This window comes from Epinephelus fuscoguttatus, linkage group LG4 (genome assembly GCF_011397635.1).
Source record: "Epinephelus fuscoguttatus linkage group LG4, E.fuscoguttatus.final_Chr_v1".
Taxonomy (NCBI): domain Eukaryota; kingdom Metazoa; phylum Chordata; class Actinopteri; order Perciformes; family Serranidae; genus Epinephelus; species Epinephelus fuscoguttatus.
This window is the reverse complement of record NC_064755.1, coordinates 777,407-799,219: the sequence shown is the minus strand read 5'-3', so window position 1 is coordinate 799,219 and position 21,813 is coordinate 777,407. Positions and strand designations below refer to the sequence as shown.

Below are 21,813 nucleotides of genomic sequence, written 5' to 3'. Positions count from 1 at the left end.
ATAGAATGGCTATTGTATTCTCTTGGCTTTTATTTTGAAAGGTCCATATTTACATGGACTTCCGGGAAGCTCACCTGTCATACTTTTCTTCAGACTTCCGGCAAGATGGCAGAGGGAGGAGACATGCTGTGAGTAGCTCCGAGTAGCAAACCCAAAAATCTGCGAAACTGAACTTAAAACTCACACGAACAGTTCTCGGCCGAATTAAAAAACAACAACAGTAAAGTAAACAGTAAACAACAGTAATGGCTAAAGCTAACGGAAAAGTTAAGGCTCTCCTGGCCATTAATGGCCATTAACCAAAAACATCTTATCATCGCCCTCTAAGCCTCCTGGAAAAGAAATATAAAGTATACGAAACCATGACTGCTGAAGCTCATACAGGTGACATCTCAAACGATGCAATTCTTGCTGCCATTGGCACTCTGCAAAACATGATGAAGGACTTCCAAGCGGAGCTGAAACAAAACACACTCATCATAGCTAACATCGCAAAGACAGTTGTATATAACTCGGCTGAAATTAAAGAATGCAAAGACAAAACCAAAGAACTGGACGACGAAATGAAACGGCTCAGAGAGAAAAATACAGAACTGGAAAAGAGAGCTGCAGATCTAGAGTGATATAAAAGAAGATGGAACTTAAGACTTAATGGTTTAAAAGAAGAAAAGGAAGAAATCACAAGACAGATCATTGCTGACATAATTGGAAAGATTGTGCCACACTGGAAGGAGAAGATGGATCTCATCCTGGATTCTGTACATCGCCTGGGGCCAAATAACATTGACCACCCTCGTCAGATCATCATGCAGTTCACAGGACGGCACTTCGGAGATGAGCTATGGCGAACCACCAAACTTCACCCCGTCTGCAAGGATCTCAACATCCGTTTTACAGTAGACCTCACCAAAGAAGACAGAGAGGCGAGCTGTGTGGCCAAAAGTTGAGCAAGCAAGGAAGGAGACTCTGTTCCGAGGCCCCCATGCCTTCATTAATGGGCAAAGAGTCATGCCATAATCATGACTGTCCTGGGATATCAAATCCTATATTTAAAAAATACTTAAGAGATACTTAAACTCCTCCACCTCCCCTCCCGACCTGGAGTGGGCAACCCTTTTCCGGCTGAGGACCATGGCCTCAGACTTGGAGGTGCTGATTCTCATCCCAGCCGCTTCACACTCGGCTGCGAACCGTGAGATCACAAGATAAGTACTTGTTACAGAAGTACTTATCTTGTTATGTAACAGTTTGAGTAATTCATTTTTATTGCATTTTGTGTTTTAGTTAAATTAAATGTTTAATTTAATTTTAAGTTTAATTTTAGATCAGCGCATGTTCGGAGATATTCACCACCCATCCGACCGACGTCGCGCATGCAAACTCTAGTTTTTATTGTATCAATTAATCGACTCACCACGGATCCAGAGCTGCAGAACAATCCTCCTTATCCACACAAAATCCACCCAAAGGCAATTGTCCTCGAGTCATATAATTCCCGCAGCAGTCGGACTACAGACAAACTTCCAGGCGTTCCGCGGCTCCCATACCTCCCATACCTCCTCCATTCCACCTGCCCCACAAACTCTCTCCAACTCCGGATCGGTTCGATTGTTTGGCAGATGGTAATCTTAAATCTCAGATTCCCTCCATCTGTGCTCATTTAATACGCATTAAGGGAAATCTTTCAAGTAGCCATTGCTCTTTTAATTTGTACAAAGTGAAACCACACAAGTAAAACAAACTAACAAACAAACTATAACCCTATGTGTTTGTCCTTTCTCAGATCATTACATCATTCTTGTCATCTCTGCATTCAAAGGCTTCGTCACATCGTCACAGCCGTGTAATCAGTTCCACAACCGGAAAACCTTCCATCAGCTTCACAGAAAGCTATCGTAACGATCTCGTCCAAAGCACACCCTTAGCCCACCTTAATAGCCAGTGCCGGCTCCCTTTTTCCTCTTAAGACATCACGTTCATTCAGTTTTACCATGCATTATATCCATAAAATGATAATAATAATGATTATAATGATAATAATAAGAATGACAATACTGTCAATAATAAAGAAAATTTCCTTCTCCACCCACAACTACCTATTTGGAACTAGCTTTCCTTTAATTTAGGCACCAGCAGTTGCGAACCACTACATACATTCTCATATTAACCAACACTTGCAAAAGGTTTCTTCTCTTACGGCAAACGCTTGCCACCGACTTCCGACCTTCTTAGCCCTGCATCCATTCTCTTTAGGCTACTGTGAGGCTACTAGTTTTCGTTACGCAAACTCATACTTCCGACTGTCTCTTGTTCTCACCCCTAAGAAGTACAGTACAGGCCAAAAGTTTGGACACACCTTCTCATTCAATGCGTTTTCTTTATTTTCATGACTATTTACATTGTAGATTCTCACTGAAGGCATCAAAACTATGAATGAACACATGTGGAGTTATGTACTTAACAAAAAAAGGTGAAATAACTGAAAACTTGTTTTATATTCTAGTTTCTTCAAAATAGCCACCCTTTGCTCTGATTACTGCTTTGCACACTCTTGGCATTCTCTCCATGAGCTTCAAGAGGTAGTCACCTGAAATGGTTTCCACTTCACAGGTGTGCCTTATCAGGGTTAATTAGTGGAATTTCTTGCTTTATCAATGGGGTTGGGACCATCAGTTGTGTTGTGCAGAAGTCAGGTTAATACACAGCCGACAGCCCTATTGGACAACTGTTAAAATTCATATTATGGCAAGAACCAATCAGCCAACTAAAGAAAAACGAGTGGCCATCATTACTTTAAGAAATGAAGGTCAGTCAGTCCGGAAAATTGCAAAAACTTTAAATGTGTCCCCAAGTGGAGTCGCAAAAACCATCAAGCGCTACAACGAAACTGGCACACATGAGGACCGACCCAGGAAAGGAAGACCAAGAGTCACCTCTGCTTCTGAGGATAAGTTCATCTGAGTCACCAGCCTCAGAAATCGCAAGTTAACAGCAGCTCAGATCAGAGACCAGATGAATGCCACACAGAGTTCTAGCAGCAGACCCATCTCTAGAACAACTGTTAAGAGGAGACTGCGCGAATCAGGCCTTCATGGTCAAATAGCTGCTAGGAAACCACTGCTAAGGAGAGGCAACAAGCAGAAGAGATTTGTTTGGGCCAAGAAACACAAGGAATGGACATTAGACCAGTGGAAATCTGTGCTTTGGTCTGATGAGTCCAAATTTGAGATCTTTGGTTCCAACCGCCGTGTCTTTGTGAGACGCAGAAAAGGTGAATGGATGGATTCCACATGCCTGGTTCCCACTGTGAAGCATGGAGGAGGAGGTGTGATGTGTGGGGGTGTTTTGCTGGTGACACTGTTGGGGATTTATTCAAAATTGAAGGCACACTGAACCAGCATGGCTACCACAGCATCCTGCAGCGACATGCCATCCCATCCGGTTTGCGTTTAGTTGGACGATCATTTATTTTTCAACAGGACAATGACCCCAAACACACCTCCAGGCTGTGTAAGGGCTATTTGACCAAGAAGGAGAGTGATGGAGTGCTGCGGCAGATGACCTGGCCTCCACAGTCACCGGACCTGAACCCAATCGAGATGGTTTGGGGTGAGCTGGACCGCAGAGTGAAGGCAAAGGGGCCAACAAGTGCTAAACACCTCTGGGAACTCCTTCAAGACTGTTGGAAAACCATTTCAGGTGACTACCTCTTGAAGCTCATGGAGAGAATGCCAAGAATGTGCAAAGCAGTAATCAGAGCAAAGGGTGGCTATTTTGAAGAAACTAGAATATAAAACATGTTTTCAGTTATTTCACCTTTTTTTGTTAAGTACATAACTCCACATGAGTTCATTCATAGTTTTGATGCCTTCAGTGAGAATCTACAATGTAAATAGTCATGAAAATAAAGAAAACGCATTGAATGAGAAGGTGTGTCCAAACTTTTGGCCTGTACTGTATATCAATGCAGCCTCTGTGCCTGGTCACCACATTCGCTCCCACGTTTGCAACAGTCATAACCATTTCCTCCTCCCAGACCCTTGTATATCCGTCCCAGACAAGCATTAATGGACAACCTCCTGCCCCATGTTTATCCCCTTCTCTCATTTGTTTATCCTTCCTCAACATTTTGTAATAAAAAAACTCAGCCACCCCCACCCTTTCATCCACAACCTGCGAAACGTACCCTGTCTCTACAGCAGCAATCCTTTTGGGGGCACGATCGCATTCACTTAACATGCTATTCATGTAGACACTCACCCTGGCCTCAGACCTGCACCAATCCATCAATCCTAGAGTCCCATATCCTCAATCACCGACTCTTGCTTTATCGTTATTAATTCCAGAAATTCTGACAATTGGCACCAGCCTCCAACTTTTTGACTTTTTACGTGGGTTGTCTCTTCGCATGGAGCCACTGTAACCGTTTATAGGCAGAAAATTCTTGACCACATTAAAATTCCAAGGCTGTTTAGCAAACATCACACATATGCAATATGATTCGGAACTCCCATGCGCTCTTGAAGCTCTATTTGGAGCTCTATCCGAAGCCGAGCTCATGAAGAGACAACTCCCCCACTCAGTCTCAGGAGTCATCCCTCCTCTGTTCCTGCCTTTGACTCAACACGTTCATCACCGTGCTCGCCAGCTACCTGGAAACCCAGCCTTCATCCCTCAGCCCTCATATCTTCATTCCTCACTCTACATCCCTTGATCCTCACCCTGTCATCCCTAACCTTTCATCCATCTGAAGGATCTGGAAGATCTGGGGGTCTCATCCCGGTACCTAACAGCAGTCAGGGTACCTCTGGCTAGCACGTGGAGGTATGTGCGACCCTCCAAGGATGTGCCTCCCCAGACTATCACTGACCCACCACCAAACCGGTCATGCTGGAGAGACTCACGTTAGCAACCAAACCAGCAGCACACACACTCTATGGTTGCACAGCACAAACCCCCCAAATCATAGAACCAGAGCTGCTGTGCAGCAGCAGTAGCTAACGTAAGTACAAAGCACACACCCACAGCAGTTAGCAGTAACTACTGGCAGGCTAGGTAGCTGATTTGGCCAGAAAGACAGAGGTTTGTTGGTGGTGGCTGTTTAGCTTGTGATTATATGACTGTGGTAATTAACAGACATGTTTATTCATGTATTCATTAGACTGAAAGAGATCAGAGAGCTTGTGGGATGTAGCAAACTCTCTGCACACACAGTGGGAAAGAAACGACACTGACACTTTGCACTCTAATGTCAGTAGTAACATGTCACTCAGGTATACAGGTAAAGCTCCATCATTCTTCAGAGTAAAAAAAGATTAAACTTTATAATGTTAGTTTGAATGAATAAATGAACTAAAATAAGGACGCCGCTTGGCCCATGAATGGAAAATGTACAATTTAAAAATACCCAGATGTAACTGTTGATAGGAGCACTATTCTCTGCAATTTCTGCAGTACGGAATTTTCATACCATCAGAGTACTTCATGTCTGAAATATCACCTCAACGCAAAGCATTTAGCAGTGAAAGGTAATGGTTTGGAATGTTTAGTCAATAGACCCAGATATACTGTGTAATCGATGGAGAAAAACTGTAAAAAGTTAGAGTATATATGTATATAAATTGTGACAGTTTAAACATGATGAAAATGACTGCCTGAAAGAAGAAACATTGCTTGCGTCTAAAGTAGCAGCAGAACATTTCTCTGTTCACAGAGATGCATATTACTGTCACAGCCTGTTGTCTGTAGCTACAGTGAAATAACTTAACTAGACAGCTGAAGCAACACACAGGGTTTTACCTCATTACTGAGGAAATGGAAATGGAAATGTGTGTGTTTGTGTGTGTGTGTGTGTTGGAATGGGAATCCTGTCTGGGACAGAAGTATGTGTATGATTTCCAAGTAGTTCCATGTGTCCCAAAGCATGTGTGTTTGATGCCATGTTGGGATTACCCAACATATTTGTGTGTGTGTGTACTTGCACTTGCGCTACATCATAGACCCCCGCCGAAGGATGTATCCAATGTCAAGGATCCTTCCGAGTTTCACAAAGGACTGAATAATTCTTTCAGAGAAATTCGAAGGATGCATGTGTGGATCCTCAGCAGATATAAAATCCCCACAATGCTTTGCACATGATTTGCTGGAAGTGAAGGCAGGGCCTCTTCAAAGAAACCTGCGCCAGTGGATCTCCGCAGGATTTAGATAAATATGTCATTTATTTGGATTAATGTCTCCAGGAGTTTTTATCATACAAGCGTGAAAAAAATATTGACAGAAACCTCATAATTTACATGTTGGTGAAGATTCTCAGTCATCCAGGTCATGGTAATCATAAGTGCGATATCGTAGGCAACTGGACTTGCTTGTGTTTCTTGAAGACCTTTCACCTCTCATCCAAGAAGCTTCTTCAGTTCTAAACGACTGGTACGTAGGGGTCACATGTGAGCTCTTAGTTTCAGAGTCGTTACAACTATCATTAAACAGAGGGGTCGTCGTATGACACCACTTATCACCCACCTACAATGCAGTCTTGGGATCCCTCCCCAAACGACTTCACACCCATTCACCCCTGGTCCCACCTGACCCTAACGACTCATATGGTGGCCAGGTGGATCAACGACTCACATTGTAACCTTAATGACTCTGAAAATAAGAGCTCACATGTGAACCCTGCTACTCTGCAAGGGTCCACACCCACCCAGGGTTTAAAGCCTGCAATTCCGTACCAGTCATTTAGAACTGAAGAAGCTGCTTGGATGAGAGGCGAAACGTCTTCACGAAACGTCTTCACGAAACGCAAGCAAGTCCAGTTGCCTACGATATAGCACTTACGACTCATAATTTACACTTTCCAATGTGTCCACTGCCAAACAATGAGATTTTTAAAATGATGTGATTTAGATCAAACATAAAAGTTTTTAAATGATTCTTTCACAGCAGAGATGGAGAGTTAAAGCTGTAGTTGGTAATGATTCTGTCAGTGCTCTGTCCAAAGCCACGGCCCTACAAACTTGAATGTGCATCCTGCAGTAGGAGTCAGCAGGGCAGAGGAGAGCCAAGTAAAAAAACAAATCCCCCCGAAGCAAACAAATAATTACCTGTCCAACAGAAAGACAGCAACCTCTGCATCACTTTTCAGGCCCTTCAGCTCCCTCAGTTGTCTCCACCGTTCAAAAGCTGCACTGATGTTGACGTCTGGCTTGTCCTCTCCCTTTATCCAAAGGCTTTTTTGTTGCAGCCTTTTACTGCCTCCGACTTTCTTTTCTCAGCCTGTTTAGCGGGGCGAGCCGTTACAAGTAACGCTGGAAGTGGTACTTTTGGCTGCATTTTCTCTGCCATTGTTCAGCAAACTCCTGCTAACTTGGTATTTCTACTGAGGAGTGCGCTGAATATTTCCGGCAATGGTGACATGTGATGAGTGCACGCAGGGAGGAGGGAGGGAGGGACAGAGGGGGGCTCGGGCAGGATGAGACATGAAGGCATCTGATTGGTTCTTTTCATTTGCACCGAGAGGCAGGGATTGGTCAGAGTTTTTACAGGCCTGCAGCTGCCACAGAGGTCGGATTTTTTTTGTTCCTTTTTCTGAACACATTATGTATTGACTACTCTCAGGATGGAAGGACCATTTCACCCAGTATAACAAGAAGTGTTTCTGAACAGGATTACCAACTATAGCTTTAGGTGTCCACCTCTCCTCCTCCTCCCACTATTCACATGATAATGACATGATAACTGCCCTCATTCTGTCAGTTTCCATAGGTGTATTTTTCGGGGAAATCGCGATGAGAAAGGCCAGAGTAGAAACATTAGAATATCCTGCAGAATAAAGCATCACTCATTTCTTTTGAGGTGAACTAATTTCAGAGGATTACCTGATGGTGTCATGTACAATTGGTGCGGTCAGTTGTTTCAGAGCAGCGCGGTTCATCAGATCAGATCCGCTGTTCATATCATTGAAGCAGAGTGTGTGGTGACACACACATAAAATATCAATCACTTTGAAATGACAGTGATGCTGTGTGTGAGTCTGTGTATATACTGTTATATAATTTAGAACTGTTTTAGCTGCTGTCTTTACTTCATTACTCCACTTACTCTTAAATATGATCCAGAAATATTTTCTTCTTAAAATTCACGTGATTCTGAAAACACTGATACATTTGTTTAAATTATACAACAATGTTAGAGAGTGCCAAAATTATCACAGTGCCCTGAACGGCCCTCAGTCTGCTTGCAGGGTTAATAACATATACCTGGGGAGGACCCGACCTCCCAAGGAAGGATCCTTGGCTTTGAGAAACACCCAGTATCTTGTCCAAGGATATTTCGACATGTAGACTGGAGGACCCAGGGATTGAACCACTGACCTTCTGATTATGGGATGACCTGCTTTACCTCTGAGCCATATCCACAAGGTTGGGGCTGGGAATTTAGTTGCGATGCTTAAGATTGGGGTAAGGGGCTTGGGAATGCATTATGATACGTAGGGTCCTCACAAAGATAGAAGTACAAGAATGTGTGTGTGCATGCATATTTTGTGTGTGTGTGTGTGTGTGTGTGACCTTTTGAGGAGAGTGCATGCTCTAAAGTTTACGTGGGCTGGAAAGCAGGCAATGAGCTCACTGGATGAAAGTTAGGATTAAAGAGGGGTATAATTAGTGTGTCCTTCACACACACACACACACACACACACACACACACACACACACACACACACACACACTACCCCTCTTTGCTACTGAAACTGATACAAGGCTCATTTTCCAGGGACCATACATGAAAAACAGCTCATGCAGTGTAATTTCAGCATCAAGAGGAAGAGTGATACAGAGAGAGCTCTTTCTTGCTCTCTGAGAGGTGTGAAGGGACAAGAGGAGGTGAAGAAGGGTGTCCGGAGTTCACTTCAACCTGATACCACCAGCCGAGTAGAGAACATTTGGGCCGGGGACGGCACACTCATTAAGTAATGTGACATAGACCTCCCTGTCATCACCTCTAACGAGAAGAACTGACCAGAACTACAGATGGAAGCTTGCACACATCAGATACACACTAAATAAGCCCTCTAAACAAATGTTTGTAACTGCCTCCTGAGCATTGACACAGTCAATGGTCATCTTTAAAAAAAAAAAGGAATATGTACTGAAAGATGGCAGTGCAAAAGACAGGCTGTTTATGAAGTTGTTTCATACCTAATTTCCACAATTTATAGCGGTTTTTTTTTTTGGTCGAATTTCCTAGAGTGTGCTTCTGAGCTACTATGATATCCATAACTACTTTTAAGTACTTCAAAGGAGGACAGGCCCGAAAGAGGAGGACATCACATCCACGTTACCATCGCAAATGCAGGATGTCAGAAAAACAAGTTTGGAGATTACGTCTGCTGAGATCACTTGTGCCACACTTCAGGGGGTGCAGCAACCTCTCGACAGTCAGGGAAACAACCACCGAGTTCAAGAACACAGTGAATGGCATACAGGAGAGACTGGAGGAGATGGAGGAATGGGTCTTTAGACTGGAAGATACATCCCACAGGCTAGTAAGTGACGTGATAATTGTTACAGCCGGCTCGTAGACTGTAACAAAAATGGAGTAGAGACGAGAGTTCAATGCAAAATAATCAAAATTTATTGATAAAACATAAGCATAAAGATCAGTTTCAGTAATCAGTAGTGTAGCATGAATGGATGAGTGAGGGTGTGTTGATGCAAAAATGAAAAGAAGAGCCAAGCAGCCGTGCCGCGGTGCCCATACAGATGTGTGTGCAGGATGGAAGAGAGAGAGCAGACATCTGAATAAGGAGATGCTTTTATAGACGCACAACCAGACCTGAAAGAGAAAGCAGAAGCAAACCAGCAAGCCAGCACACCAAGTGGCACGGAGGAGTCATCACACTCCCCCCCTTAAAAAAGGGGTTCCAGTAGGAACACCAACAACAACAATTAGACTGCTTACAAAATTACTCAATTATTAAGAACAGAACTAGATATTTTTCCCCTTTTAATTTGCAAGTTTTAAAAACACGAGAGACAAGAGAGACATAGAAAGACCAGAGGGGTTAAATACACAGTCATACAATACAATACTTAGGAGCTAGGAGCTCTAGATAAGGCATCGGCCACAACATTATCCGAGCCTTTGATGTGGCGGATGTCTAAACTATAGGGTTGCAAAAACAACATCCAACGCATCAGCCTGCGGTTTTGGCACTGTACAGTATGCAGAAATGTGATGGGGTTGTGATCCGTATATACGACCAGAGGGACACTAGAACCAACATAAACATCGAAATGCTGTAACGCCCAGACAAGTGCAAGAGTCTCCTTCTCGATGACTGAATAATTTAACTGAAAGGAGGGTAAACTTTTTTGAGAAGAAACTCACAGGACGATCCACACCGTTACCATCTGATTGGAGCAACACCGCTCCCGCCCCCACATACATACAAGGAGCTGCGAGAACAGGAGAGGAACACAAAAGTGATTTAACATTATCAAAAGCCTGCTGACACAAGGCTGACCAGACAAAATCAATCAATCAATCAATCAATCAATCAATCAATCAATCAATTTTATTTATAAAGCCCAATATCACAAATCACAATTTGCCTCACAGGGCTTTAGCATATGACATCCCTCTGTCCTTAGGACCCTTGCAGCGGATAAGGATTCAATTACCTTTTCCTTGGTCTGGAAGCTGCGAAAACACATGATGACGGTCCTCGGTTTCTCATTCGGCTTAGGCTTGGTGAATGGTGTCCTGTGTGCACGCTCCAATTCTGGTGGTGTAGGCAGCACCTCCTCACCCATTACTTTTTGCAGCAGGTTAGACAAAAAGGTGGTTGGACGGAGTCCCTCGATTGACTCCGGCAACCTGATTATGCGAACTTTAGCATGTCAGCTCCTTGACTCGAGGTCTGAAGTCTTAGCCCTTAGCTTAGCGTTGCTAGCTGCTAGCTCTGCACAGGTAGCCTCCAATGTGGTTAAGCGTTCGTCGGTCAGTTTGGCGTTTGTCTCTAGGGAGTTGATCCGTTGACCATGGTCTGATACTGTAGTGTGTATCAGGTTGATTTTGGATTCCAGTGAGGCCATGGAGGCTTTGAATTCTGATGAGAGAGCTGCCTTGTGGTCTTCTAGCAGGCTAGTTAGAGCTGCCATGCTAACATCGCTGGTAGCGGCTTCTTCCTTTTGGGAAGTGTCCTTTCTTGATCTCAAAGTAGTCATTGTGCTGAACGAACTGTAGGTTGTTATGTAAAATACCTCTTAAGGTAAGGTGACCAGATTTCTGAGATGAAAATCGGGGACATTTTCAGTGCGGCGGTGAAAAATCATTAAATATTATCATTATGAAATAAAAAACAGGGACAAGTACTTTTTCATGTATTTTTACCAGCTTTTATTACTCAAAAGGTTGCAGTCAAACAAATGAGTGACATCACCAACCATACATCCACTGAGGAAGACAAAAATGTCTTAATCTTATTAGCTTGAGTTAGGATGGATTTTTTTGGTCAAAGGTTTCAACTTGTAACTGAATACTGAACTGATATTTTTGACACAAAAGGTGGCAATCAAAAAATGGGTGACATCATCGTGATCTCATTCATCCACCTCCGTAGCCTCAGCCTCAGGAGCCTGGGTAGAATAAGAGCAGAGGAGAACATGAGAAAAACTGCAAGAACAGAGCCAATATTAAGTGAATAGCTTCTTAAAGAAATAGCAGTTTTAGTAATATAATACTTATATAATTTAGTCATTACAGATTACTACAGTCATTGGTTACCCACACAGCACTGTCTGGTGCCAGCCCGGAACAAAATACAGCAGTTAACACAAAACTATTAACCATTTACTTATTATTTATTTATTATTTTAACACAGTCTCAGGTCCCTATGCCTCCAGGAAAATCCTATGCTACCAAAGCAGTCTTCCACCTCCTCCTTTTCTAAAACAGAGCCACAACAATGTCATCACCCGGTAATCTCACGCTAACGTTACAGCTTCACCAGTGACAGATATAAAAACAGTGACATAATGTTAAAGTTCACTGACTTTTATAACCTTACGTTAGGTCTTCAGTTCAGATTAAACACAACACACACAGATTAGTCAGTCAGTAGAGTGTATTGAATATAATATAATTCTATGCAAAGACCTATTGCAAACCCAGTCCTGCGCACTGCACCTGTACCTGGCATTGTTTCCTGCTCCGCTTTCCTCCTCCTCCTCCTCCTCTTCCTTCTCCTCCTCCTCTTCCTCCTTCTCCTCCACCTCCTCTTCCATCTCCTCCTCCTCTTTCTCCTGTCCCTCCTCATCTGTCTCTTCCTCCTCCTCACTCCTATGACTGGCATTATCCTGTCCCTTTGCATCAACTCCACGACTGACCCTGGCCTTGTCAGCTAATAATAACAATAACAGCAACAATGATAAACATTATAGCAAAGAATTCACAGTGTTGGAACACAAATACAATATAAAAATCAACATAACAAAAGTGTATATTATATTATCTTTTTAACTTTGAATACATACTCTCTCCTGAAATAGGCTATGTTTTCTTTTGCAATAAAGAAATTTGTGTGTTTTTCTGGTCAGCCAGTTTGGATTTTATTTTTAATTGATAAAGCAGTTTAATGATTTATGCACGTATGGTGTAACATTGCTGATAGGCTACCTTTAATGTTCTGTGTGCTCTGAATACAATTGTGATATGAAGCCCCCAGCCTAGGCATAATAACTGACTTGTAGCCTTCTTTGACGTTTCCATAACATAAATCGAGAGTGGTGGGTTTCTGCGAGGTTGGGCAGTTTACATATTGTTCATATGTCTGCAGGACTTTGTCTAAACGGACATGGTTCAGATCCCCCATGTAGAATTTAGGAGCGTCACTACAAATGAAATCCAGCTTGTGAGATAAATCAACAATAACTTGGGTGGCTGCAGTGGTGTTGGCATGGGGATGTATAAACATCAAAGTGAAGAACAGCTGAAGGAACTCACGTGGAAGATCAAAGGGGCGTAACAAGATGTTGAGAAGCTCAATAGCGGGAGTGTATATTTCCTCTTGCACATGAATAGAGTTACAGTAGGCTACCTCTTGTTTACATAGAAACAGACGCCTCCTCTGCGGCTCATCCCTATCACTGCCCTGGAGCGGTCCAGTCTGATGGGACAGCCAAAACCAGTGAGCACCAGCTCGCTGTCTGTGTCACTCTCATTCAGCCATGTCTCAATAATCCCAGCAATAGGCAGCATTCTTTGATTTCCTGACTAAATTTAGCCAGGCTCTCTAGCTCATCAATATTGCGCCTTAAAGACTGAGCGTTAGATAGAAAGACTGAAGGCAGGGGGGGCAGTGTCGGACATCAAGGCATAACTTTTTGACTCTGCACTTAATGCCTCCTCTCCTGCCTCTTTTTCTCCGCGGTGGCCACTGTGGAGGATTTAAGTCCAAGTTTAAGGGGACAAAAATCTCTGCTTGTGAAAGTAATGCATTTGAAAATGATTTCTAAACTGAAATATGTTGTGCACAAACAGTCCAGTGTGAAACAAATGTGTGGTCGAGACTGCAAGTTCAGACGGCAAAGGTTAGCTAGCTGCTACCGTAGCTTTTGACACATCACACCACAAGTTACAGTAGAATCCAAACATTCTGTGTAATACGTTTCTGATCTTGCAAATGATTGTGAATCGGCTTTAAGGAGGACCTATTTCTCCCTTTTCCTCTCGTGTTTTACACAGCATTATAGCTGTAGGTCTCGGCTAACTGCCTAAGCTATTGTTTTGAAACGTTGTTGCTACGCGGCGCACAGTAAGTCACACTGCTAGTCTCAGGAAGATGAATTTAACAATTAAATTGTGGAGAATCTAACAGCTCTAACAATTTGCAGCATGTCCATATTGACAAAAGTTTCAACATGTCTATGTGTGATGCCCGATCTGAGTAGTTAGGCTAACTGCCACTTGCTCGAGTGATTAGCCGACAGGCAGCAATCAGACCTGCATTTATTTGTCAAAATGTGTGGCTGCGTTTGATTGTGAATAGGCTTTTATCAAACGTTTTATGTCTTACACGCTTACTTAGACAGCACACTAGCTTGGCTGATAGCGAATTGTTACTAATAAGCTGAAATGACAGCTGCCTGTATGTAGACTAACTTAGTTTGACACTTGTTGTAGAATTAGGCAGATACTTATCAGCGGAGAGGGAACAGGACATGAGGACAGAGGATAGGAGGACAGCAGCACAGGAGGACAGAAGACAGCAGGACTAGCTTACAGTGACTGATAAAAAACTAAACTTCACTCAGTATTGTCATGTCAGTAATATTATTTATAAATTAATGTTGCTGTTGTAAAAATTACTGTTGCTGCTCGAGAAACATTAAGTTATATTTGAAATATTCAGTTATGCTGTTCTGAATTTACTTTTTAAATCAATATATTTTCTAAAAAGCAATTATTTAGAAATGAAAAAGAAGCGATAAGAAGTATAGATAAAAGTAGTAGTATCGATCAGATCTTAACGATACCCATCCCTAATGTTGATGGGTTTCATTTGGTGCAATATCCGTTTCAGATACTTAATTTTTCCTTTGTCTTTTAGAGTACATCACAGCAGGGCCCTGGGGCCCACCACCTCTCCACTACAGCCAGATTCCAGGATGTAGGATGTCAAAAGGATCCTCCACAAACTGTCTCAGTGGGCACACAGTCTGTTGCATCTCAGAAGATGCTAGTGATGAGCACACAGCTGTACAGGGCTACTCTGACGGAACAACCCAAGAAGCAATGGTACGTAATACAGACATTATATGTGTTTTTGTGTTTGAGATACAGTACCTGGAAATATTTTACAGTACTGAAATGATGTGTCCCAGACGCTTCAGAATATATATTTCTGCATCACATTATCACATGCCTTTAACTTTGTTATGATGTTAGAGCAGGAAACAAAAAAAAAAGGTGAAAAAGGGAGGAACTTAAACAGAGCTGGCAGACCCCCATGACTCAACATATAACCCTGGTGACTCTGTTATTACAGAGGAACCTGAGTAAAAATGTATTCTTTCAGTTTCATTTTACTCTCAGCAAAGACTGTAAAAACCTATATGCAGTAATTTGTAAATTATTTTATTATTATTTTCAAAATAATAACATCAGATAAAAAATATGAAATAGTTGTGACAACACTTGAAATATAAACAAGAAAGGTGGATTCAGGGACGCACTTAATTTACACACAAGGAAATCAATATTTAAATTCACTAATTTACAGACTGCAGATGACCTGATGAGTCTTCCCCCATAATCCCCAGCCCAAAGGGCCTGGCATCCCAGTATCAGAGACCCTCAAAGGATGAAGTGGTTGCCTTACACGACTCTCACTTCAGCCAAGGGGCAGCTGGAGACCAAAGCAGTGACCAGCTGGATCAGGAAACTCCTGGCATGTCTAACACAGGACGGGATGGACACCTGAATGGAAAGAATTGGACACTATCAGTGCTGCAGATAAAACGCTGCTGTGTTTATATTTATGCATCTATCTATTGTATATTATTTAGTATGTTTTTTTGTAGTTTTTCTTTTTTTACATGTGCTAAAAATAAAGTTCTTTTGACAAAAGACTTACTTGTCATTTCTATATAAGTGTTGTTTTTTTAATATAATGAATCCTTAGTGTTCAGAATTGAGTTTACACATTACATTACATTCTCATTACATGTCATAAAAACACACTCTTCTTCAGTTCTGTGCTCTTAGTGTCCATAGTCATACCTGTAAATGTTAGATGTTCTGTGGGGTGTACGGATTCAAACAGTAAGGCTCCAGGCCTGGATAGTGTATCAATCATGTAGGATGTACTGGAACCTGGTACATTACCCCAAAACCTAATGGGTAAAAAAGACACAAGTCATACTGTTTTATAAATATATATAAAATGTTAGAATATAAATTGCAAATAAAGGCTCAGGAGACAACATCACTGCATAGAACAAATACTAATCCAGGGAGCAACATGTGTTTTACCATGAAACTTTGATTACATATAAATGCTGTGGAGAAACTTTGACACATTGGTACATTGCACATATTAAAGATTACAAACACAAGGTGAAGATGATTATAAAATGCAGTTACATTTTAGTAGAGTGGTTTCAGTAAACATGACAGCTAAGACATCTGCATGTACCAGTTATTTCTATTCATTTGTTTTTGTATAATACAGAAAGCTGTCATCTCAATCTACTGTGATAAAATTAAAGAATTCACGGGTTAAATCTTTTGTGTTTTTAACGGGGAATGTGTTAGAAGCAGAATTTATATTAACTTTGGTATTACTACCCAACACGAGCTACATTAGTCTGATTGATAAGGCTGTTTAGACTAAAAAGGAGTTATGCTTTAGACCCCGTCATATAACAGCTGAGTGCTGCTGTTGGTGTTTCCACATTATGTTGTAACTGACTATATTGTTAGAAACCTTTTGTACTCTGCAGCAGATCTTTTTAACTTCATTCAGTCAGAGGACAGACATACAGTTGTTCCCATAACGTCAGATAAGTTACAGTTATCATGTTACAGCTGAAATACAAGACGGCTACAAAATAAAAACTTACCACTGAGGAGAAACATCCTACTCCAGTGTTTGTTTCGAAGCTGTCTGTCAACTTGTGTTTCTTCACTCAAATTTAATCGTTAACTTTAGCTTTAGCCTCAGCAGTGTTGCTTACGCCAGCCTCTGGCGGTGAAGTCAGATAAGGTAAGGGGCGTGACGTTTCCGATTTACGCTCTAAGCGTTGCACCAATCACAACAGACTGAGTGAGCTGACCAATCAGAGCAGACTGGGCTGCTGGGGAGGCGGGACATAAGCCAAAACACAGCATTTCAGACAGAGGTGCTGCAGCACTGAGCAGTTTAAGACAAACAATGTGCGTTCTGAACAGTAAAGCACATAAATCTATTACACTAGACCCCAATATTACATGTTTATATCAATATGACCCTAAAAATAAGCAAAATAGGTCCACTTTAACTCCAAACTAACGATACACAGTCCCACTACAAATGAGTAAGATTGGTCAAAAAATATGGCGGGATAGTTCTGATAAATGTGGAGCAAATGGCGGGACTTTGAGTACGCTGTTACTGAAATGCTGCATACATTATAATGACGAGACAAGCGTGTGATTGGTCTCACTCCATGTTTAGACAGAATTGAAAAAGCTCAAGTGGCTTTGCTCAGCCTTGTGAAGCCTGGAACCTGCTTACTGCTGCTTGTGGCTTTGATTTTACCCAGTTGAGCTGCTTCCTTCTGTTGGAGGAAGAAGAAAAAGGACTTGAAGCTGGGATTCCTTCTTGCGGCTATATTTAGGGTTCATGCCCCAAAGGAGGGGTAGTAGTAGTATTCGTTTGTCTTCTAAATTGTTGTGAGCTGCAATGCAATTTTTGAAAGGCCACACTCCTTACCTTGTAACTGCAATTGACTTGAATATGGCACACATATGCAGCTCAATTTGCTCTACAAAAAAGCTTTTACGACCATAAAAGTTTGCCATAATGTTTTGTTTTGTTTTGTTTTGTTTAATTTTTTTTATTTGCATAATGTTAAAAAAAGCAACACTTTCAACACCAAATTCAATCAATCAAGCATTTCTTCTTCACGTGGAAATTATACAAGTTCATTATACAACTCCAGTGAAATGTGATCCCATCAGCTCCTTTAATTTGTGCACTTGTGCATTTAGTTCTTTTTAGAAGTAGAAAAAGTGCTTTATTTTTCATTATATGGGCAAGCATACAACAAAATTGCAAACTCCCTTTGGTGCACAATATTCACAATAAAAAATAAATAATTTTTAAATTAGTTACAAAGTAAACAAGGCACTACATGACAAAATAAACACAGTAACATTTAAAAAAAAAAAACAAACAAAAAAAGTCACACAGTCAATCACACATGACTGTGTAGTGAGTGATTCAACTGCACAACAGCACTCAGGTAGAAGGTGTTTCTTAGTCTAGTTAAGAAGTCAAGAAGGTGGCCTCATGGTCACTCTTCCTGAACGGCAGTGCTACACTGCAGTCGCCTCTTAACAGTGTAATGTTATCGCAGTTATCCACAGCAAGACTGGGAGCATCTCTCATTCCCACTGACACACCAGTCAGCATAAAGCACACGCCCCCTCTTCTTCTCTCCCAGAGTCCTCTGCTCTGTCAGATCGATATGTAGAAAAGAGTCACCTGGTTGAATGTTGCTGTCCAGGATTTAGCCAAGTTTCAGTGAATCAAATTAATATTACAGTTCAAATATTACAGTTCCTGTTATCCCGTTGGAAACTAATGCAGCATGGAGGTTACAGTATCTTGCTTATTTCCAATGCCTGTGCAGTGGATGCTAGTTCAGCTGGTGCTCAATCTGCTACATCTCTTACATTATGTTTAAAGGTATAATATGTAGTTTTTCCAAATAAAAAATTCTAAAAATGACTAAACCAATATTATATATTTTGTTTACTTGTGTACTTTGATTATCAGAAATGTTTCCAACAATTTTTCAAACCCAGATAAATATGAAATATTAATAACAGTTACGGACCGTGTCATTAGGTCGCAATGGCGGCGTAACTCCAGTTACCATAGCCATTAAATGAAGGAGAAGAAGAAGAAGCAGACCGGATGAGACGTCAGAGAATGAACGTTACTGTTGCTAGGCTAAGCTAACTCGTCATGGATCATGGTTATGCATTGACGGTTGCTGCACCTTCTGACACCGAAGCTGTCCCGGTAAACAACCCAGTAAAATGAAACGTATGGGTCAACCAAGCGATCCCAGAAGAATTTGGGATAAGAAGAGAGCTAAATCCAGGATAAATATTGGTATGGCCTTTCCGAGATGGAAAGAGCTTCGTGAAAATCTAGGACTACAATTTGACGCCGACCTCGCGTGTGTTCTACTAGACAGGTAAGCAAACATCTGGCTGATGTTATCAAAATATTAATCATTTCCACCAGTGTATTGCAAGCACTGCTGCCCGCCGGGGCACCAGCACTCCGGCCAGCGGCCTCCGCTGCGGAGCGGTGTGGAGCGGAGGCTGGCTAACCACAACATCTAACGATAGGTTTCTATAATGCTGAGCTGATGCCGGTAAATGAACTGCATTTATAAAAGAGGCAGAGGAATAGCTAAACATAAGACGCACTGAGCAAGAGAGAGCAGCAGAGAGGGAGAAGCCATCGCTAACTGTAAAGCTAAGTAACTAGCAGTTTGCTCAAATAACTAGCAGATTGCTAACCGCTCAGCCAAAGTAAGTAGCATTTCTGAATAGAGTGTAAATAACTGAGGTTAGCGAGACAGTCGCTAAAAAAGAGAGCCATGACTTTAACACACGGAAAACCGGACATTATAATCAGTAAATAAATAAAAAACGGGACGTGAAAAGTGGACACGTCCGGGCAAAAGAGGACGTTTGGCCAGCCTAAGTAACGTTACTACTGATAGTTAGATCAGAGTTTGACGATCCGGTGAAGGTACCAGATCGGCTCGGGCTGCTACACCAGCCGACGGACCCCATTTGCATAAAGTGAAACATAAATTGAATAGAACTTCAGTAATATACCTCGTCCATGAGCATTTCTCTGCTACTGAAGCTCGCTCTGCCAAAAAAACTGCCACGGTCGGTTTCAGTTACACGGAGTGAGGAACGTTAGATCTGTATCTGTTATATAACTACAACTCCCATGATCCCACGCTACTTCCTGACGTCATCCAACTCCGTCTTCTGTTATTGTTTTGGTTTGAGACCCCTAGCGGCAGAAAATTATATATTGCATGTTTAAAGGCTCTCTAAGTCTTCTTAATCTTGGAAAGTTTTTGTCACATACAGCAAACATCTCCTCACTATCCGCTAGCTACATGTCCTCTGAATATGCTGTGATAAAGTCCGGTCTCTGTAGGCAGCTCAGGCTCCGCTCAGCTTAGGAGGACTTAGAGAGCCTTTAATGATGTTTACTTTTAAAAACCTTGACCTGCCTAGATAGCAGCTAGTTGGCTAGAAGTCGGCAAAAGGAGTGTTTACAGACTGGTGAGTCGATTTCATCATCCTGGTGAGTTTGAAGACAGATATTTGCACATCCAACTATTTCAGAATCAGGTGCATTGAAAAATATATTGCTTGAGAGTTTGAGCAGGAAATCCTGCACACTGCTTTTGCACAGTATCAATATTTATAGTAATTGTGAAGCTGAGTAAGAGGAGTGTGCGGCATTTTCTGTGAAATCTGTTAAGCCTTTGAAAGCGACTTTGCAAGCACAGTGTGAAATAATACACTGATCACAAAGAATATAGTGATGTTGCACATCAAATTAAACAGCAGAACCTGCCCCAAACACAGCTCAAACAACAACTAAATAAACAACAACAAATCCAACTCCATACAGCATCGATATCCCGACCCACTCGGTATATTTTGGGCTCTGACTCGACCACACGTTATGCAAAACACACGCCATTCATCTCAAATGAAAGCTGAGACTCCGCTGTTTCCGAACATATGCACCAAAGCATGCTACACCAAAGCATCAGAGAGCTAGAGGCCAAAGAACAACAACAACAGAAATCTTTTCGCCAAAATATATTTGTAATATCTCTCTTACTTTGTTTTTGCCGTGAAAAGCTCATTCTGCTGTTAAATCACGCTTCATTCCCATTTACCGTGATGTTGTCCGTCATTCAAATGAATCCGGGCAGAAAAACTTGCCAGCTGGAGGTTCCAGGGGAAGCATAACAATGACCACTCACAGCTGCCGGCATCGCCCCACAATGGACTCTGCTGACTCTGATTGGCTTACAGTGCTGTCAATCTCATTTTTGTGGGTATAGTGTCATTCTATTGGCTCTAATGAATCAAACCAGGTGTCAATCACTCAAATCAGCCAAGCCGTCACAGAGATACAGGCCTCCAAAGCTCAGAATAGAAACTCAGTTTCAAATGTAGTAGGTGTGTATTGGTCAGTTTGGAGTGGGGAATAGAGGGAAAAAATGAAACGGACAGTTGTATGTGTATATCCTAAACATCATTAGGGATTTACAGAAACAAAAAAAGAAAGATATAGGATAACACATGACAAAAATCACATGCAATCATGGTGCAATTCGCTAAGCTAAGCCGCAATGCTAACCACTGAGACCCACTGGACTTACAGACACAAAAAAGATATTGATCATGTTGTCTCACTATGAAAATGATAGGAAAGGGCAAACTCCCAAATTATCGGAGTATTCCTTTAAATCTCAGAGCTTCCTTCAGGATCACTTTATGTTGATGAGAGACCAGGGAATATCTGCAGTATAATTCTTATTTTTATGTCACCTCACATACCAAGGCTCCAGTATCAACCACAAACCAAATTATGAGAACCTGATACACAACGTACGCAAAGTGGATCAGGTTTGATGCACATTTGATACACTTGATACAGCAGTAACCCAAATCAGGCCTGCAAACTCAAACACATCCATGGCAATTAGTTTTATGTAAATGTCCTTTTAATATTAATTACAAAGAGCAACTATAGAATAACTAGACATACATGCATACATACATACTATACACATTTAAGGCTATCCTTGACTTGTATTTGATTAAATGTGTAATTTTATGGGTATCTTACAAATAATTTTATTTCCTTCCTTTTAATTCTTTTATTTCTCTTTATCTTTGTGTTTCTTTCCATCTGTAATGCAATACATGTGGGTTTATTGCCAAATCACAGCAGTCCTGGCCTACAGTCAATACAATCTTGAAGC

General features: G+C 41.7%; 1 long non-coding RNA gene across 1 annotated transcript; it reads right to left on the bottom strand.

The window, feature by feature from the left end:
* Positions 1–11,399: 11,399 nt before the first annotated feature.
* LOC125887587 (uncharacterized) lies at positions 11,400–20,751 on the bottom strand. Its single transcript, XR_007449182.1, has 4 exons — positions 20,661–20,751; positions 15,782–15,894; positions 15,381–15,478; positions 11,400–11,636 (listed from the first exon to the last, which is right to left on the bottom strand). It is a non-coding gene; the product is annotated as an uncharacterized LOC125887587 (long non-coding RNA).
* Between the last annotated feature and the right edge of the window lie 1,062 nt (positions 20,752–21,813).